Raw genomic sequence first — 20,088 nt, 5'->3', positions numbered from 1 at the left:
AAAAATTTAGGGGTGCCTGGGTGGCTCAGTTGGTAGAGCATCTGACTTCAGCTTCAGTCATGATCTCACGTTTCAGGAGTTTGAGCCTGAGTGCTGACAGCTCAGAGCCTAGAGTTTGCTTCAGATTCTGTGTCTCCCTCGCTCTCTGCCCCTCCCCACTCATGCTCTGTCTCTCTCAAAAATGTTAAAAAAATAAACTGTTATTTCTAAGCAGCTAAAAACTCTTGAATTCGGGGCACCTGGGTGCCTGAGTCAGTAAAGCATTAGACTCTTGATTTCAGCTCAGGTCATGATCTCACAGTTCATGAGATAAAGCCCCACACTGGGCTCTGTACTGAGAGCATGAAGCCGGCTTGGAATTCTCTCCCTCCCTCCCTCCCTCTCTCAAAATAAATAAATAAACTTAAAAAAAAAAAACAAAAAACCTCTTGAATTGGAAGGAAATGTAACAAAGAATTAATAATCATCTCCAGGTGATGGGATTATTGGTAGTTTTTGTATCTTTTCTGTGTTTCCTTGGGTTTCTCAAATTTTATTTAATGAATAGATGTAATTTCTTGAGAAGGAAAAAACACTAATGATTTTTAAGGCCACAGTAAAATGGCTTGAACCACAAAGAAAACACTCTGCTGTGCTGCTTCCACACAGGAACATGAATGCAGCACACAGGGCCAGCATGAGAGGTGCATATGCACACCCACACGGTGGCTAGGTGTTCACCAAGCTGATTTGTCTTCCTGGAGTCACAGACCACATTTCCCAGCTCCCTTTGCAGCTAGCATGGTCACATGACTGAGTTCTAGCCAATGGGCTGTGAAGACACGTGGCCCATCGGTCACTCCTAGGCCTAGCCCCTACTATCTTCCCCTATGCACCCCCATCCTGGCCCTCTGATGGCCTGATGGAGGCAAACTGGGCAACCACAAAAGCATGGCCCGAGGATCGTGGGGTCACCACAAAGAAGAAGCCTGGATCTCTGAATCACTTCTCCTGTTCGCCCATCAGTAAAAACCCACCCTGGACTTTCCCATAACTGAAAATGAACTTCTACCTGTTTCGGAGCACCTGTATGGCTCAGTTGGTTGAGTGTGCGACTTCAGGTCATGATCTTGTGGTTTTTGACTTCGAGCCCCACCTCAGGCCCTCTGGCCATCAGCAGAGCCCGCTTCAGATCCTCTGTCCCTCTCTCTCTCTGCCCTTCCCCCACTCATATTTTCTCTCTCTCTTTCTCTCTCTCCCCCTTACTCCCCCCTCCCCTCTCTTTCTCAAAAATAAACATTGGGGTGGCCAGGTGGCTCGGTCAGTTGGGCATCTGATGCTTGGTTTTGACTCCGGTCATGATCTCACAGTTCATGAGTTCAAGCCCCACACTGGGCTGATGGCGTGGAGCCTGCTTGGGATTCTCTCTCTTTCTGCACTCCCCTGCTCACACTCTCTCTCTCTCTCTCTCTCTCAAAATAAATGAATAAACTTAACTAGTCTTTAAAAATAAATATTTTTAAAAAAAACCCTTCTACCTAATTACTAAAATTAATGGGGTCTGTCACAGAAGTTAGCTCTTCTTAATGTGGTAACAAAGATAAAAACTCTGCTTTAGAATCATCTCGACCAAGTCAATTCAAAGAAATTTTTAGGATACGGTGCCTGGGTGGCTCAGTCTATTGAGCAAATGACTTCAGCTCAGGTCATGATCTCACAGTTTGTGGGCTTGAGCCCCATGTTGGGGTCTGTGCTGACAGCATGGAGCCTGCTTTGGATTCTCTGTCTCCCCCTCTCTCTGCCCCCTCCCCATTGGCAAGCATGCTCTCTCTAAACATTTTTAGGATAAGCACTTGAGATAGAAATACTTCACACCACAAGAGCATAATTCTATGAATAATAAATAAAAGTACCATATTTTCTTAAAAGCAAAAAAGACATTTTACTGGCAAGGGCAAAATAGGTGTAAAAAATACACAAGTCTGACTACAGCACGCTTAAAGTTATGTGAGCTACGACTGATGAGTTGACAACTTGTCCGGTTAGATGACAGCAGTATTCTACTTCTGTGCACATTTGAAATTCTCCATGATATAAAGTTTTTATTATAGGAGGTATTTTAGTAATGTCTAAACTCCGCCTTCTCCCTTATAACCTAAAAAAAGCTTAAGCAATTTACAGAAACAAGAGACTCCTTAAAATAAGCAATTTCCCAAAAATAAGCATGGTATAAACCATGTTCAAATGAAAGCAATAATGTTCTTCATAATTCTCTGATTCTTTTAAGGCTTAGTTTACTCATTTTTGTTTTATTGTTGTTTTTATTTACTGCTATAAAAAATGTTATGACTTAAAAAAATAAAAGTATCAACAGAGAGACTGGGAAATTAACACGTGGATTCCGTCCCAGCTGGATGACCTTGCACTAGCATTTAACCCCTTTCCAGACCTCAGTATCCTCAGTTAGAACTGGAGGTTACTAAGTAAAACCCATTTCCAACCCCACCCTTTTGTGGTTTGACTATTTTGGATTTCTTTTTTTTTTTTTTTTAATTTTTTTTTTTCAACGTTTATTTATTTTTGGGACAGAGAGAGACAGAGCATGAACGGGGGAGGGGCAGAGAGAGAGGGAAACACAGAATCGGAAACAGGCTCCAGGCTCTGAGCCATCAGCCCAGAGCCTGACGCGGGGCTCGAACTCACGGACCACGAGATCGTGACCTGGCTGAAGTCGGACGCTTAACCGACTGCGCCACCCAGGCGCCCCAACTATTTTGGATTTCAAATCCAAACTCCCTAAGTGAAAGGGCAAGGATCCAAAGTGAAAGGAAAGCCACAGTGGCTGTAACTTTGCCAAAGTAAGAGTACCCTGCCACCTGTGAAGAGAAGCCTCCTCTGATAAGATAGGCTCCCGCAAGCTCGGCACACCTGGCACCCTCCAGGAGGGCATCGTGTCTTCCCCGGCAAATCACATCCCATGCTGCACCTGGTCCCCTCGAGGTGCACTTCGCCCCACGAGCCAAACAAAAATCCTCCTTTATCTACTAACTCTGGAAATTCCATCAGGAGGCAAAAGAGAGCTGAAGAACCTGCAATGAGATTAATCTGCCAGGAGAGGGAGTCGGACACTGAGCCTCTGGAAACCGGCTGTGCGCTAAGGACAGAGGCATCTGGAGACCCAGGTTTCAACTCTGCTCTGCTGGGGACGGGCAGGAAACCCAGCACCAGACAAGTTACATGACTTACCTAGAGACAGCTGCACTCGGAGATTTACGTGCTGCCTTTTAATTCTAAAATGATCAAAGTTCACAAACTTAATAACAGAAGGGAAGGGGAAAGAAGGTCCGAGAGTAATGGAAAGTCTAGTTTGATAGGTTTCTGAAGCTCACTTTCAAGTCAAGCTTGAGAGAAAAATTCAAAGGCTGTGTTCTAATATCATATTCCGGAGTTTGGGAGGTCCATTCACAGCTTAATCCTATCCCCTGGAGTCATGGTTATGTAAGTGTCCGTTGTATGCTGTGTCACTCGCTGTCCCCACCCCCAACACGGGAGATGCAGTGTAACCTGAGCTGGTCTGCTTCAGCCACTGAACACGCTTACACAACACTCTGGTAGCTTTCCAAACTGTTCGTATTTCCACCAAAGAAAGGCAAGTCATTCAATTTTCCCCCATTTCAATTTCATTCACCTTCACATCTATGTACAGAAAAAAAACGGAGAAGATGAAACTGAAGAACATTTACATATTTTCTTCAATTCTTGAGTAAAACAGGAAAGGTCAAGTATTTCAACTGCGAAGACGATCATCGAAACCCCATCAATAAGCTGATGGGCCTGTGTGGGGCCAATTCAACACATCTCCTTTCCTGGCTGACCTGAGCTTACACTCTTGGGGTGGGAACTGCACAGTCACGCCTCACACCCCGAGGATGGTCTGTGTTTGCACTACCCTGAGCATTCCCCTGGGGCAGGGCTTCTGGGACGTTCGCTAAAAGAATTTAAGCAGATGCATCACCTCCTCGTGGGGTCCTTCCTGACCACTGTCCCTGCCCTACCTCCTCCTCCTCTGCACTACACCAGCCACTGGGAGCTCTTCTATTACTGAACGATGCATCACACTCCTGTCTCGTCCTCATAGTATGCGATGACTAAGTTCCTCATGGTCAGGGGTAAGATCTATCTTTGCATCCAAAGGACCTAAGAAAGTACCCGGTACGTAGTAAGAGTACAAAAAAGTTCTGAACTGACTCAACATCCAAACAAGAACCCGTAAAATGACGCGATACTGCAGTTTTCAAACTAAAGCATCAAGTAATTCTGTCTCACTTTCTCTAAGCCTTTGACAAAGATGACAGGAATAGAGAATTTCCCAGCCCAGGGGCTTCTTTTAAAAGTAGCCCATGGGGGCGCCTGGGTGGCGCAGTCGGTTAAGCGTCCGACTTCAGCCGGGTCACGATCTCGCGGTCCGTGGGTTCGAGCCCCGCGTCAGGCTCTGGGCTGATGGCTCGGAGCCTGGAGCCTGTTTCCGATTCTGTGTCTCCCTCTCTCTCTGCCCCTCCCCCGTTCATGCTCTGTCTCTCTCTGTCCCAAAAATAAATAAACGTTGAAAAAAAAAATTAAAAAAAAAAAAAAAAGTAGCCCATGGGGCGCCTGGGTGGCGCAGTCGGTTAAGCGTCCGACTTCAGCCAGGTCACGATCTCGTGGTCCGTGAGTTCGAGTCCCGCGTCGGGCTCTGGGCTGATGGCTCAGAGCCTGGAGCCTGTTTCCGATTCTGTGTCTCCCTCTCTCTCTGCCCCTCGCCCGTTCATGCTCTCTCTCTGTCCCAAAAATAAATAAACGTTGAAAAAAAAAATTTTTTTTAAATAAAAATAAAAGTAGCCCAACAATGCTACAGGCAAACTATTCGATTACTACCTCCAGTGAGTGGGACACCACAGTTGTAAGTATCAAGTTAGATCATTACCTATGTTGACAGTACCATACTTTCTAGACCAGCACTGTGTGATAAAAGTATAATGTGAGACAAATGTATAATTTTCAATTTTCTAGTAACAGAATTTGGAAAACTAAAAACAGCTGAAGTAATATTTTATTTAACCAAATATATCCAAAGTAATTTTTCAAAACGTCATCAGTATTAGCATTATTAATAGGCTGTATCACATTACTTTTTTTCCTACTAGGTCTCTGAAACCCTTTGTGTATTTTCATATTTAGAGCACATCTCAGCTTGGACTTAGCACATTTCAAGTGCCCAACCGCCATATGTGGCTTGTGGCTACTGGACTGGACAGGTCTAGAATACGTGCTTAAGGCAAAATACAAAGTAAGTAGCATTCCTCTTGGCACTGATAATAAAGTTGCCAGGTGCCCCAAATCTCCCCGTGTGTGCAATATTCACCTTCCTAACTCCTAACATATGTGAGGAAAAGGAAAAATGTAAAATCTTGAATATAAAACTGAGTAATTTTATCGTTAAGATAAGAGGAGGGGTAAGCACCTGCAGTAACAGGATCTTTTTTTTTTTTTTTTTTTTTTTTTTCAACGTTTTATTTTATTTTTGGGACAGAGAGAGACAGAGCATGAACGGGGGAGGGGCAGAGAGAGAGGGAGACACAGAATCGGAAACAGGCTCCAGGCTCTGAGCCGTCAGCCCAGAGCCTGACGCGGGGCTCGAACTCACGGACCGCGAGATCGTGACCTGGCTGAAGTCGGACGCTTAACCGACTGCGCCACCCAGGCGCCCCAGTAACAGGATCTTTAAAATATGTTTGACCGGGGATACGTAATGTAGAAAGAGGTCTTGCTTATAGCACGGGGCACAGGCCAGCAAACCTGATAGCTCAATACTACGAGTTTGAAAATAACCCACACAAAACTCAAAGCAAAGCACAGACACTACAGACAGTACTGAGTTACATATGAAAATTTAATAAGCGTGTCTCGAGATACACGAGAGGAACCGGAGAATCACTGACTGGCAGGTTTAAGGCCAACGTGGCCGGAGCGGCATTTCAAGTACAAAGAAGGGAGTGAGAGCATTTTTCTACTGAAGCAGCACAGCACCGCGCTTGCTACCCTCTGGACGGCAGGAAACCAAGGCAGAGGTGAGGAACGGCCGGTAGGAACACACGGAAAGGGAGGCTTGGGGACTGGAGGGCAAAACTGCAGGGCAGTAAGAGAGGGTAAGGGTGCACCTGCAGCGTCAGCTACTCATTTCTTACTAATCTGGTATTTTTTCCCCCTCAACTTTAGTAAACTGTCTGACTTTGAAACAGTCTAGCGGCTATAGTTTAAGATTTAAGATCCAGAGGTGCCTGGGTGGCTCAGTCGGTTAGGCATCTGACTTCAGCTCAGGTCATGATTTAACAGTCCATGAGTTCGAGCCCCGCGTCGGGCTCTATGCTGACAGCTCGGAGCCTGGAGCCTGCTTCGGATTCTGTGTCTCCCTCTCTCTCTGCCCCTCCCCTGCTCATGCTCTGTCTCTCTCGGTCTCAAAAATAAATAAAAACATTTAAAAAAAATTTTTTTAAAGATTTAAAAAATCTCTCACATTTTCACTTTTGAGAAACTCTGTTAATCTTCTGAATGAAGACACGGAACGCTGGTCAGGGGATGGACAGCATCTCCTCCAGAGCAGAAAGTCACGAGCAAGCGCGTGAGAGTCAGTCAGTATGAACTGATGATGAGTGACACGAAGCTGAAGGTCCTCATTGGTTCCGGCCTCCCAGAAGCCTGCCCCTTGAGCAGGGAAAATGTGCAAGGTGCCACCAAACACAGTGGAGGGCACAGGCCACACAAGACCCACTGCTTCAAATCAGTGCAGTAACAAGTGAGGTAAACTAGAGAGAAGAGCAAGCAGGGTTCTGGAGCCACTTGGTTTCAGCAGCAACCAGCAGGTTGGCCTAACGGCCAACAGGATCTTAAACATGACACGTAAGTCTATGGAGGCTGGTGCCTGCGATGACAGGGACGCTCCAAACCACCCCTCTGTTGAGCCCGCCATCTCCAGCAGAGGATTAAAATACTCGGGAATAATGAAAACACCAGCCAGGAGAAAAGGCCATGCAGCCCTGTCAGAAATTAATACACGCGAGAAGAGAACAATTTTCCAAAGTGGAAAGAAAAGAAAGAGAATCCATCTTCCTGAGAGCTGACTCTGTCTTTCCAAGGCATATGCCTAAAAGGGTGGAGCAAGGTCTCAAATTTGTTCAGGAAGCCAGAGCCTCTGAAAACAGTGGTGTTCTTCACAGAGTATCATGAAATACTGAGACACAGTATAAAAAAATGCTTGATATATAGTAGCATGAGCCTAAGACTTAGAGAAAACAAAATACACAACACGTAACTTTTTAAATAAGCCAGAGTCAAACAGCTTTAAAATTAGCATAAAGATTCAAAACACAAAGTGCATATCTCTAGCAAGGATAGAGTACAAGAGATAAAAGATAAGTAAACAGCATAGTCACTGTTTGTTGATCAATGTGAAAACCACATTTAGACACTAAAGGACACAGGGTCCTTTAGGAAGGGTCAGAAGATTCATTGATGCCTTAATTCAAAAGGTGCCATAAGGAAATTGTACTTCCAATCTCTAACTGGTAGAGGCCTTACAAAGCAATTTATGAAATCAGTCTACCAATCTCAAGTGTTGGTTTGAGAGTATCATACAATAAGATACTAATGCAGAAACTTTTACCACATCTCTCTATCAAAGTCAGAAGTAGAACATAAGTGATTCAAGACTCAGTTCAGGATGTCTGCTGAATGAAGTCAGAACAGGGTATCGATAGACAGACATGACCATTTCAAAAATTATTCTGTGCTTAAAAAGTGTGTATTTTTAAAACTCAATGTATGAAATAGGGCACAATACAGTTGCGCCCAGAACTTCACAGTCTATAGCAGTTTTAAAAAGGAGAAGGAGGGGTATGAAATCCAACCAAGGCAAAGAGATCTGGAGCATTAGGTGATTTTTCTAGAAGATGAAACTCTGTGCCATGATGCAACCGCCTGTAATTACGAATGCCTTTACACAGCTCAGTTTGAGTGAAGATTTACGTTCTTGCTACTTAAACAGAAAATAAGCAGCCTCCCAAAGTTCTTCCATCTGCAAAAGAATTTTTTTAAAAAGGGAACATGGAAAGCTGAATAAATTAAGCTATTCTCATTTACACAAGTTTCTACAAAATTCCTATGACTCTGTAACTCTAATACCACCAGCTTACAGGCAGATCTTCAAAGGGACAAAAACTACTAGGCCTGGTTGGTATCTCCCAGAAGAACTTACTTAATAGGTCGAGAGCAGTCAATTATACTAATGTGTCAAAAGGAGCAAATGTGCTTAATATAGCACCATAAAATTTCAGCATCAGAAGAGAACTTAGCAATCTAGTTCAACTTCCTCATTTTACCACTGAGGAAATGGATTCTAAAAAGTAAAATCACTTTTTTTTTTTGAACATTTACTTATTTTTGAGAAAAACAGAGACAGAGTGCGAGTGGGGGAGGGGCAGAAAGAGAGGGAGACATAGAAGCCCAAGCGGGCTCCAGGCTCCAAGCTGGTAGCACAAAGCCTGATGCGGGGCTCAAACCCATGAACCGTGAGATCATGACCTGAGCTGAAGTCGGACGCTCAACGGACAGAAACACCCAGGTGCCCTGTGAAATCACTTGTTAAGGTCACTTAACAGTTTGGAACATAAAACCTCAATCTCCATATTAAAGACTCCTGCCCCTCAAGTGTACTGATGAATAAAATCTCTGATCTGTTATATACAGTAATGAGATGAGTCAATCCCCAGCCAAGTTAAAACTGGTGTCCCTTTCCAATTTTCACAAAGGAATAAATACTGTTGCTTGCCCTTAAATAGTCTAACATTGCCCATACTAAAAGCAAACACATACCAGCTGTTTGTTCTGAACAAGAAAACAGCACAAAGGTTAACTCACAAAACAATGACTTGCTTACTTGGGTTTTTTTCTCCCTTTATAAAAATCTCTCTTGTTTTTACTCTGCAAATAAGCAAGTTTAACATTTGCTATAGGTCTTTGGATTCAATGGAAAAAAAAAATCACATTCCTATTTTCAGAGTACTGAGGGATACCTGGCTATTTCAAGAGAAGATACAACTCTACTAATTTTCCTCCCGAATCCCTAAGATGCTTTTCTGTACAACCATCCTAGATGCTGTAAACAGAGACTAAGACATGGTTTCATTTGGATCTGAACACCAGCTTCATTGTTGGTTATTTTTCCATGCTTAGGTAATCTTCCACAGAGACACACAGCAGGTTCTATCAGACCTGAGAAGGAAAAATCCCACCTTTGGGGTGCCTGGCTGGCTCAGTCAGCAGAGCATGAGACTCTTGATCTCAGGGTTGTGGGTTCGAGCCCCATGTTGGGTACAGAGATTACTTAAAAATAAATCTTAAAAAACACACACACACCTTTAATTAAACTCTGGGAAATAAAACTGACAAATATACAAATATAAAACTGACAAACATCACAAATATACAAATATACAAATTTGCCTGAAACTTGGCAAAAGGCACAAGTTCTGACATGAGGAAGAGATGCTTTTCCAAGCTGAATATTTAACTCCTCATAAATTACAAGTTCTTCAGTGACAACTGTTCGTTAAAAATGTGCCCTTTAATAATGGCAAGACACTCCTACTCAAATTAACTTCTGAAAACACGGCCAGGAACAAAGGTTTTAATTTTCCATACTGGTAGGTGTGGGTCTTTCCCCCCTTCTGTACAATGAACAGCCAGGAAGACACAACGGACCGAAGGGAAGGGGAAGAAGACTTCTAACATTCAGTGAGTTTTACACACATTAATTCATTGAATCTGCACGGCAACTACTACACGAAGTGGCTATTATCCCCCATTTACAGATGAGAACACTGAGCTCCAGAAGGTTAAGCACTTTGTAGAAGGTCTTCCATAAAGTAACAGAGCCAGGATCTCTTGTCAGGCAAAAGGACTGAATTCTTGTTCGTGACCCGACTTCCATTACCACTTCTGGGTTCCCCCAGAGCAGACGGTGTGCCTGTTTCACTCAACTTTGTATCTCCAACATCTGGGTAGTGCCTCACCACAGCAGGTACTCAGTAAGTGACTGACGGGTATGTAAATTTAAAGATAATTGGCAAACTCCACAACAATAAAAACCCAATTCCAAACCGGGCAAAGGACCTGAATACACATTTCTTCAAAGACACACAGATGGCCTATAGGCATATGAAGAGATGCTCAACATCACGAATCTTTAGGGAAATGCCAATCAGAATTACAGGGAGACCCACCTCATATCCATTACGATGACTACCACCAAAAAATTAGAAAATAGCAAGTGTTGGTAATGATGTGGAAAAATTGGAACCCTGCGCACTGCTGGTGGGAATACAAAATTGTGCAGCCTCTGTGGAAAACAGTACGGTGGTTCCTCAAAAAATTGAAAACAATTACCATACGACCCAGCAATTCTACTTCTGGGTATTTATCCAAGAGAACTGAAAGCAAGGCCTCAGAGCAGTGTTTGTACAGCCCCATTCATGGCAATAAGCATAACAACTGAAACACAGAAGCAATCCAAGCACCTATTGACACATGAATGGATTAGCAAAATATGGTCTATACATATAACGGATATTATTCAGCCTTAAAAAGGAAAGAGATTCTGACATCTGCTATAACATGGATGAACCTTGAGGACATTAGGCTAAGTGAAACAAGTCACTCACAAAAAGACAAATACTTTGTGATTCCACTTACATAAGGTACTTAAAGTCATAGAGGGGTGACTGGGTGGCTCAATCAGTTAAGTGTCCAACTCTTGACATCAGCTCAGGTTATGATCTCACAGTTCGTGGGTTCCAGCCCCACGTCAGGCTCTGCACTGACAGCGCGTGGAGCCTACTTTGGACTCTCTCTCTCTCTCTCTCTCTCTCTCTCTCTCTCTCTCACTCTCACACACACACACACACACACACACACACACAATAAACTTTAAAAAAATTTTTTATTAAAAAAAAAAGTCATATAGACAGAAGGTAGAATGACGGTTGCCAGGGAGAAGGGGAATGGAGATTTAGTGTTTAATGGAGTTTCACTTTTGCAAGATGAACAGAGTTCTGGAAAAGGATGGTGGCTAATGCCTGCACAACAACACTAATGTACTTCATGTACACAAAGTATAAACTTAAAAATGGCTAAGATGGTAAAGTTTACATTACAGGTATTTTACCACAATAAAAACAATTGGAGCAAAAAAAGATACTTGGTATTCTTCTGTATACTTTTCTGCTAAACAGTAACATACTATTGTTCTGCACTTTACTTTTACACTTAAATTCTGAAAGCCAAAATAAAAGATAATTGGTATATTCTCCAAACAATTGCCCAAATGCCCAATAAGCACATGCAAAGGTGTTCAACATCACTAGCCATGAGGCAAATGCAAATCAAAATAACAATGAGATACCACATTTCACCCTCACGAGAATGACTGTAATCAAAACAAAACAAAAAACCATGAGCTGGCAAGGATGTGGAAAAAATGGAACCTCATTCATTGATGATGCTACTTTAGAGAACAGTTCGTGGTTCCTCAAAAGGTAGAGCTCCCATATGAACCAGCAATTCCACTCCTAGGTATATGCCCAAGATAAATGAAAACATATGTCCACTCACAAACTTATACACTGATGTTCAGAACGGCATTATTCGTAATAGGCAAAAAGTGGAAACCGACATGTTCATGAGCTGACGAACAACAAAATGTGGTATATCCATGCAATGGAATATAATTTAACCCAAAAAAGGATAAAGTATTGATACAGGTACAACACAGATGAACTCTGAAAACATTCTGCTAAGTGGAATGAGTCAGTCACATTGTAGGATTCCATTTACGTGAAATGTCCAGAATAGGCAAGTCTATAGAAAGAGAGTAGGGCTGGTGGTACAGGGTTCCTTCTTGGTAGAAAGAAAATATACTAAAATTGATCGTGGTGATGGTTGCACAATCTACACGAAGAAGATCGTTTACCCAGCAGATTTTCCTGTTTATCACCTACAACCAGGTATTTTTGACCAAACAACAGAAAAAAGACTCACAGACAACTCAGTGATTAGAAAATACTAAAGACCAACAGGATGAACTCCTCATCAGGGCAGGGAGGCCTTTCCTTGATATAAACTCAAACTCCTTAGTTTTATTTTCTGTTACTTGCCCTCAAAATAGAGAGCAACAGGCTATCTGTTCCTATCTCAACATGCTACCTTTATGCCAATCTGGCCTAGAATGTCTTACCTAAACTACCTCTGCCTCGAAACCCCAGATTTCCATCAATGCCAAACACAAGCGCTAATTCCTACTTGGGAAGCCTTCCTGGATTCCCTCCCATACACACACCCTCAAGCCAAATGAACTGATCATCTTCCAGGGTCCCGTCCCACCTCACCCATAGTAGCGGTCTCACCTTGCAAGACACAGAGCTGCTTGTACCCAGCAGGGCCTTCAGAGCACTCAACACATGTTTGATGAACGGGCATTTCTGGGGCTCTCTGCCACCCCACAGGACACTTTCTATTAGTCACATCTACCTGAAAAGCTTTTTTATAAACCTAACCATGCACAAAACAAAACAAAACAGACAAGCAGCAATACAGGACTGGCCTTTTTGATGTTCTCTGGCCAGTTTGGTATTTGAAAGCACGAACTCCCTCTGCACTACTGTTACCGCCTGACAAGGTTATCTAGAGCTCTCCAGTTCAACAAAGCCAAATCCCTTGCATCAATACAGCAAACCCCTAGGGTGGCCAGGACAAGTGTCACCCCCATTTTACAGAGCAACAAGCATATAGAGAAAGGCTAACAACTTGCCCAAGCTGGGGCTAAAGCAAATCCAGGACCTCAAACTTTTTCACTGTAGTTCTGATTCCCCATGCTGGTTTGTTGAGAGTGCTTCCAGTGAAAATATTACACTTCTAATTACTTAAAAATAGTAATATAAATCCAGACACACTTTTTTAGGTATTAAAAAAAAGCGGGGGGAGGGTGTGTATGCGGCTCTTGATCTTGGGGTTTTGAGTTTGAGCTCCATCTTGAGTGCAGCAATTACTCAAAAATAAAATCTTTTTTTTTTTTTTTAAATTTTTTTTTCCACGTTTATTTATTTTTGGGACAGAGAGAGACAGAGCATGAACGGGGGAGGGGCAGAGAGAGAGGGAGACACAGAATCGGAAACAGGCTCCAGGCTCTGAGCCATCAGCCCAGAGCCCGACGCGGGGCTCGAACTCACGGACCGTGAGATCGTGACCTGGCTGAAGTCGGACGCTTAACCGACTGCGCCACCCAGGCGCCCCAAAAATAAAATCTTTAAATAAAAAAAAATTTTAAGATAAAAGATGGAAGGACAGACTCCAAAATACTGAAATGATTTTCTCTGGGCAGTAGGATTATAGGTAATTTGCTTTTTTCTGTGTTTTTGTATTATGTGTTTGTTTTATACGTTATGCATTGAATCCACATATTAGAAGACAACTAATATATATTATTAAAATGTTAAGGACCATTTTAAAACCGGTATATACGGAAAATAACACCTGAGAATATCCGAAAAATAACCACTTCACTTAATTATAAATGTTTAGAAAACTTTTTTCTAAAATCTAAAGTTGACTCTGATAATAGCTTCTCAATGTAACAGCCTAGGTAAGCCATATATGCCCTACAACAGAAATCAGCAATATGGTTTCATAATACACGTTTTTTCTAGTCACCCATGTGTGAAAGATACTTAGTGATAATAGTTTTCTTTCACTCAGGCCATAAAAAAATTACCAAGCCTATAAAGTTTATTTATTCTACAGTCTGGAAAAGTCTCAATAGGATCCTTCCTGCCTTAAGGTATTAGAACATAACGTCTCCAATAAGAAATCATTCTTAGAGGAGAAAATCAGTTAAGGCAGAGAAGGCGGGAGGTCAAAAGACTTGGTTAAAAGATTTTTAGGGAAATATTCCAATATCTCTTACCTTTCCTGAGAGGAGAGGGGGAAAAATATGCCAAATATTTCAGCGTACTACATGACAAGGGATTTGTAGAATCCAGGGGAAAAAAAACTCATTAGAGTTGCCATCCCTTTATGTATCGAACCCAAACTTTAAATGATTTGCACACCGAACATCTGGATCTTCAGGTCTTTAACTTCAGAGACTAAATCAAGGACTCGGCAATTTTAATTGTAAAAAATGGGCAGTTAAAACTGGGCTCTTATCCAAGCTATACTCAGATATAAGTAAGCAAAAGAGAATACAAATATCAAACCACTTAATTCAAATCACAAGTATATTAGACCTTAGGCTTTCATAAAACATTAGGGCAGCAAAATATCTATACTTTCATTATGATTCTGGAGAAGAGGTAGAGAATACATTTCCCCAGGGAAAGAGATACCCAAGAGAGTTCCAACTATGGATCTGTAATGGGGCTACTTCTTCTTTTCAAAGATTTTACGAAGAATACTTTTAAGATTTTGTTGCTGAACCACTTAAGATAGACAATTAAAAACCAGACCCACCCATTGAGTTAGTGCTAGTGGAATGTGTCCTTCTGGAAGTGCCAGATGGAGATTTAAAAAAAAAAAAAAAAAGCTCTTTACTAATTGTGGCCAAGATTCCTTGGTACTTGGTGCCAGGACCAGGATATTAACCCAGATGTCCTAGCCAAATTCAAGGTTGGTTAATTACTATCTGCCAAACTTAAAAAAAAAAAAAAAAAAAAAATCCTTTGTTCCCCTGATTGAAATCTGAAGAGGTCACTCTTACTTGAAATTCTTGTGCAGTACCATCAGTCAATATGTTTTCCCTTAAAAGAGCATTGTAACTCAAATGCTGATTTAAAGCATATGGATTCTCTGAGTTACATCTACATGGGAAACATACACTATGTATATTAAAAATATGTAAGATACTGTAATAGTTTAAAGCCCCCCTAAGTAGTTATCTAAAAAATTCATATCCAGAGAAATACTGACAATACTTTCCAATTAAGATTGAAGAGACTTACATGAAGGTTTGTATTAAACAGAGATTTTGAACATGAAACTTTTAAGACTAAAAAGGAAGGCTTTGCTGCCAGGAGCACAATTCCAGGGAAAAGCTATATATGCAATGCCAGTTACAAGGCCTCCCAGGGTTGAGCAAAGATCCTGCATACAAATAGCAAACAAAGTATACACACTCACTAGCAAGGCTGAACATCAAGTACTGGTCTGGCCTGCCAGCCATTCAAGGTGCCACAGCCAACAAACTCTGCACATTGCTTAAAATACCATCAAGCAGGGTTCAATTTCTAGCTCTGTACTCACTGGCTGTGCGGCATTTCAGACAAATTAGTAAAATTCTTTGAGCCTCAGTTCCCTCATATTTAACTTTTGCTTCCACAAAACCAATAACATGTTATTATTCTGTATCTTTCACTATTTTAAAGTATTTTAATAAACACGTATTTTAAGGACTATAACCTATATAGTCTTAAATTACCTGTCCCCTCCCAAACTCCCACCTCAGGACCTTTGCACTTACTACTCCTCTTCCTCCTGTGCACTTCCCTCAAGGATCTACATTCCCTCACTTCCTCTAGATCTCTAAAGTTACATAGTCAGCCAGGTCTCCTCTTGCCATCCTATCTAAAATTTCCATTACCCTAACTCTTGTCTCCAAACTGCATATTTCCCCTTCCCTGACTTTTTTTTTTTTCTTACCATGTGTCACTGTCCAGCATACATTTTATTAATATGGTTATCGTATGTCTCCCTTACTTGAAGGGGGGATTCCAAGAGAGCAAAGATTTCAGTTTTATTCACTGCTATATCATCAGCACCCAGGACGGCACACAGCAGTGCTCAATAAATATCTGTTGAGTGAATACCAAATGAGACTTAATACAGCCCACAGATAGGTACTCCAGAGCCCCACCTGCTGCCTTTGGGGAGAATATCACAACACTTCAAAAATACTGTAAAGAACTATAGGCCCGTCACAACTAATCAACACCACTGTCCATTCTTTCTATCTGAAAAACACACTCAACCCCACACCTCATTTGTACAAGTAAGAAACTGAAAACTGGGATAAAATAGAAAAATGGAAAGTAGTATGGTTAAAGTATAAAATTTCCTTTCAATGTTAAGAAATATTAAGCCATCTCCACGTAACTTTACCACACTACCCTCTGCTTTTTTCTTGAGCTTTGACTCCTATAAAACCAACCTCAACAACCTATGAACCTCATATTTGCTATCAACTAAGTAATATTTACCGAACACAGGATTCTACAGAATCCTGCAGAGGATCCTATGAACTGAAATACAAGGGGGGCCCAACTGGCTCAGACAGTAGAGTATGCAACTCTTTTATTTATTTAATAATTTAAGCAAGTTTTTTAAAATGTTTGTTTATTTTTGAGAGAGAGTGAGAGAGTACAAGCAGGCGGGGGGTGGGGGCGGTGGGCAGAGAGGGAGACAGAATCTGAAGTAGCCTCCAGGCTCTGAGCTGTTAGCACAGTGCCTGACGTGGGGCCCGAACCCAAGAACAGTGAGATCATGACCTGAGCCAAAGTCAGATGAACTTGGACCGAGCTACCCAGGTGCCCCAGTAGAGCATGCAACCCTCGATCTCTGGGTTGTGGGTTTGAGCCCCACACTGAGTGTATAGATTACTTAAAAAAAAAAAAATAAAATCTTAAAAAATAAAATAGCCCCACACGGGGCTCTGCACTGACAACGGGGAGCCTGCTTGGATTCTCTCTCCCCCCCTCTGTCACTCCCCCATTCACTTTCTCTATATCAAAACAAATAAACTTAAAAAAAAAATAAGAATAGGGATCCCTGGATGGCTCAGTCAGTCAAGCGTCTGATTTCGGCTCAGGTCGTGATCTGACAGCTCAGAGCCTGGAGCCTGCTTTGGTTTCTGTGTATCCCTCTCTCTCTGCCTCTCCTCTGCTCGCTCTCTTTCTGTGTGTGTGTGTGTGTCTCTCTCTCAAAAATAAACATTAAAAAAATTTTTAAATAAATAAAATATAAAGTGAAAAATAAAGTGGAAGGTCCTTACCACATACATTTCCAGAATGAAAAAAAAAAAAAAATATATATATATATAGCCAGAAATAAATCTACAAATAATAACACCAGGCAGCCAATAAGTGACAAATTCAAAGATGCCTGCCTCTGTATGGAGCACAAGAGGACCAGTTCATCTCTAATTAACCATTTATTGGGCTTAGAATCCCAACAGAGACAGTACTTAAAAAGCAAGGGTCAAGGGGCACCTGGGTGGCTCTGTCGGTTAAGCATTCAACTCTTGATTTTGGCTCAGGTCATGATCTCACGACTCATGGGATTGAGCCCCAAATTGGCTCCAAGCTAACAGTGGGGAGCCTGTTTAGGATTCTCTCTCTCCCTCCATCTCTCTGCCTCTATTTCACTCGCACTAAGTGGGGAAACATATTAAAAAAAAAAAAGGGGGGGGTCAAACATTACTGAGTTACGTTCATGTGAATTTATGCAGGGGTCACATGGGATGCAAGAGACTAAATGTTAGACACTGGGTAAAAAAAAAAAATGTTTTAAATATAAGAAGGACACCAAATTCTAAACTCCTAAAGAACAGAAGCCAGATCGGCTTATGTTGTGCTTAAGCACAAGCAGAAGCTTAAGCAATTCTTGGAAAGGTAGGGAAGGGCATGATCTTTATCTGCAGACAATACCTACTTGAGGGTCCCACCCAGTTTCGGTTTTCACTCCTTTGAATAAGGGGGCCTAAGATATACTTTACACATTCTCTGAACCTCAAGAACCCAGCACCAGCCTTGTCCTAGCAATCACCTACTTCCTTTGCTTTAATAAAAGCCAGCCTTTTTCCTTGCCAGAGATTCACTATACGAATCTAATAACTAAGCACCTGGAGTCAATACCTGAGCTCAAATCCTGACACCACCACTGATTAGCTGTATGACCCTGGGCAAGGGACTTGACCTTCCCATGCCTCTTCTGTAAAATGGGGATAATGATAGCACCTTCATTGAGTTAGGATGATTAAGAAGATAAAACATAAAAGACTTGCCCAGAGCCCGACGGAACGAAGCCCTCAATAAATGTTAATTGTTATTATTTCCAGAGGGAAAAAAAAATGCCCCAAGGCTGAGAAGAAACACAACTTGCAAAAGGTCATCATTAAACCCAAAAGTCAAACACATTTGTTCGCCTGACTTGTGGATACCACAGGTTATAGTAATAATGAAATAGTAACACGAACCAGAATCATAACCACAACAGCAGCAACACTAATACTGAGCTCCTACTGGCCAGGCACTGTCCTGACCTAAAACAGGAAGAAGGCAAGGTTGCTTAAAAAAAAAAAAAAAAAATTCAATTTTCTCCACCCTCCTTTTTAAATACGGTAATTGGCCGCCAAGTTTTTGCTAAAAACAGGCAGGTAGAAGATTACAGACTTGACGTGTAATTTCTTCATACCAAAGAGGTGGGGCTGTGAAGGGAGGAGGGGGTGGTGCTCGGCTCCTGCCAGATGGAAAAGCCACACGAAGTGGAGAAACAGCCGAGTTCAGGGTTTATCCCCAATTCAAAATCACATTTTTGAAGCACAGGACCTCCGAAGTAGGAGGCATCAGAAGGCTGTGCTTTTAAAATAACCTCTAAACAAGTGTCATCTGTCTTCCGAGCGAATCCCCTGCGGAGGGAGAAGGCTCCGGTTACGGGGCAGTGGTGTTATTTCAGAAATCCCGGTCACCTCTTGTCACCCACCTTCTCCGACAATCAGTCCCACCTAGGGGAGGCGGGGTGGGGGGACAAAAGCCATAGCCAGCCAGGCCCGAGGCCAGCCGGGCCAGCCCGCCGGCCGGCGCACGCACGGAGGCCACGGCCAGGGTGCCCTCCATTCCGGCTCGCGGGCACCCGGTGGCAGGGCCCGAGGAACGCTCGGGAGACCGGCGGCAGCGCCCGGGGGCAACAGGTCCCCCCGGGGCTCGGCCTCCCGGGGGGGGTCCGGGCCGCCCCAACGCCCACCCCCACCCCCAGGGCCGAGGGGAGCGGAGCGGGGTGCCCGGGAGGGAGCGGCGCCTGGGGCGGCGCAGGGGCAAGGACTCCAAGCTCCATCTTGAGGCGGACGGAGGAAGGGAAGGCCGGGCTCGGCGCTGACAGGGCCGGCCACTTTTCCGGCTCCGGTGGGGGGCACCCCGGGGCCCCCCCCGCTGGCCTCCAGGGCCACCCGCTCGGGACTCCTCGGATCTCCCCTCGGGAGCGGCCCCGCGAGGGGCACTCGGGGCCCTCCCGGACGCCGGGCCCGGCCCCTCACTGCCCGGCCCGGAGGACGGGAGCGGGCCCGGCCCGGCGCGAGGGGAAGGGGAGGAGGGCACCGGGGAAGGGGAGAGGGCCCGCGCCTCGCCCCGCTCACCGCCGTCTCGGTCGCCGCCAGTCGTCGCCACCTGCCCCACTGCAGCAGCAGCAGCAGCAGCCGCGCGGCCGCCGCCTCCCGGCTCCTCGGCTCGGGGCGGGGGAGAGCGTGACGCGCCGCCGCCGCCGCCGCGGGGCCGGGCAGGCGCGCGCCGCCAGGAGAAGACGCGGCCGCGGCTCCTCCCCGCGCGCTCGGCCGCCGCGCCCGCCCCCGGCCCGGCCCCGCGCCGCGAGCCCCGTGCCCGCCCCCGCCTCCGCCCCCGACCCCGACCTCGGCCTGAGCCCCGCACCGCCGCCCCTTTGTCTGCACCCGCCGCTGCCGGGGAGCCGATCTCCAGCCGCCCGCCGTCCGGCCTTCAGACTGTATTGAGGACCGGAATGGGAGGAAGGTGTGAAGGAAGACCCAGAGGCCTGGGGCTTCTGGTCATTTCGGTTAGTTGCGCGTTTTCTGAAAAGTGTGCCCAGAATTGGCAAGTCACACCCGAGAGCTCTTTTCAGTGCTGACCGCAGCCTGCTAGCGTGGGGCTGATTGATTCTTTCTCTTTTTCTTTTCTTTTATCTATCTCACCAGACCCAGGGTGAGAAATCCTTGGAAATAAGCTAGGAGGAGCTGCCCACAGCAGG

The 20,088-nt window shown here is 44.1% G+C and overlaps 1 protein-coding gene and 1 non-coding gene across 5 annotated transcripts in view; one reads left to right on the top strand and one right to left on the bottom strand.

Annotated features, from left to right (window-relative positions):
• The window catches only part of CLIP1 (CAP-Gly domain containing linker protein 1), a 127,550-nt gene extending 107,995 nt beyond the window's left edge, over nt 1-19,555 (bottom strand). For 3 of the 4 annotated variants that reach the window (XM_047088410.1, XM_047088411.1, XM_047088412.1), the window contains exon 1: nt 19,466-19,553. The gene's annotated coding sequence lies outside the window, so the exon portion shown is untranslated. Of the gene's footprint in view, nt 1-19,465 lie in introns of all 4 variants that reach the window. The other variant, XM_047088413.1, reaches the window with a different exon arrangement.
• Nucleotides 9,315-9,387, top strand: TRNAK-CUU (transfer RNA lysine (anticodon CUU)). The gene has a single exon. It is a non-coding gene; the product is annotated as a tRNA-Lys (tRNA).
• Nucleotides 19,556-20,088: the final 533 nt, after the last annotated feature.

This window comes from Lynx rufus, unplaced genomic scaffold (genome assembly GCF_022079265.1).
Source record: "Lynx rufus isolate CCGP_SWC_20201006 ecotype Redwood Valley unplaced genomic scaffold, mLynRuf1.p SCAF_24, whole genome shotgun sequence".
NCBI lineage: Eukaryota > Metazoa > Chordata > Mammalia > Carnivora > Felidae > Lynx > Lynx rufus.
The sequence above is the reverse complement of the archived record's forward strand: the minus strand, read 5'-3'. Positions and strand labels throughout refer to the sequence as shown.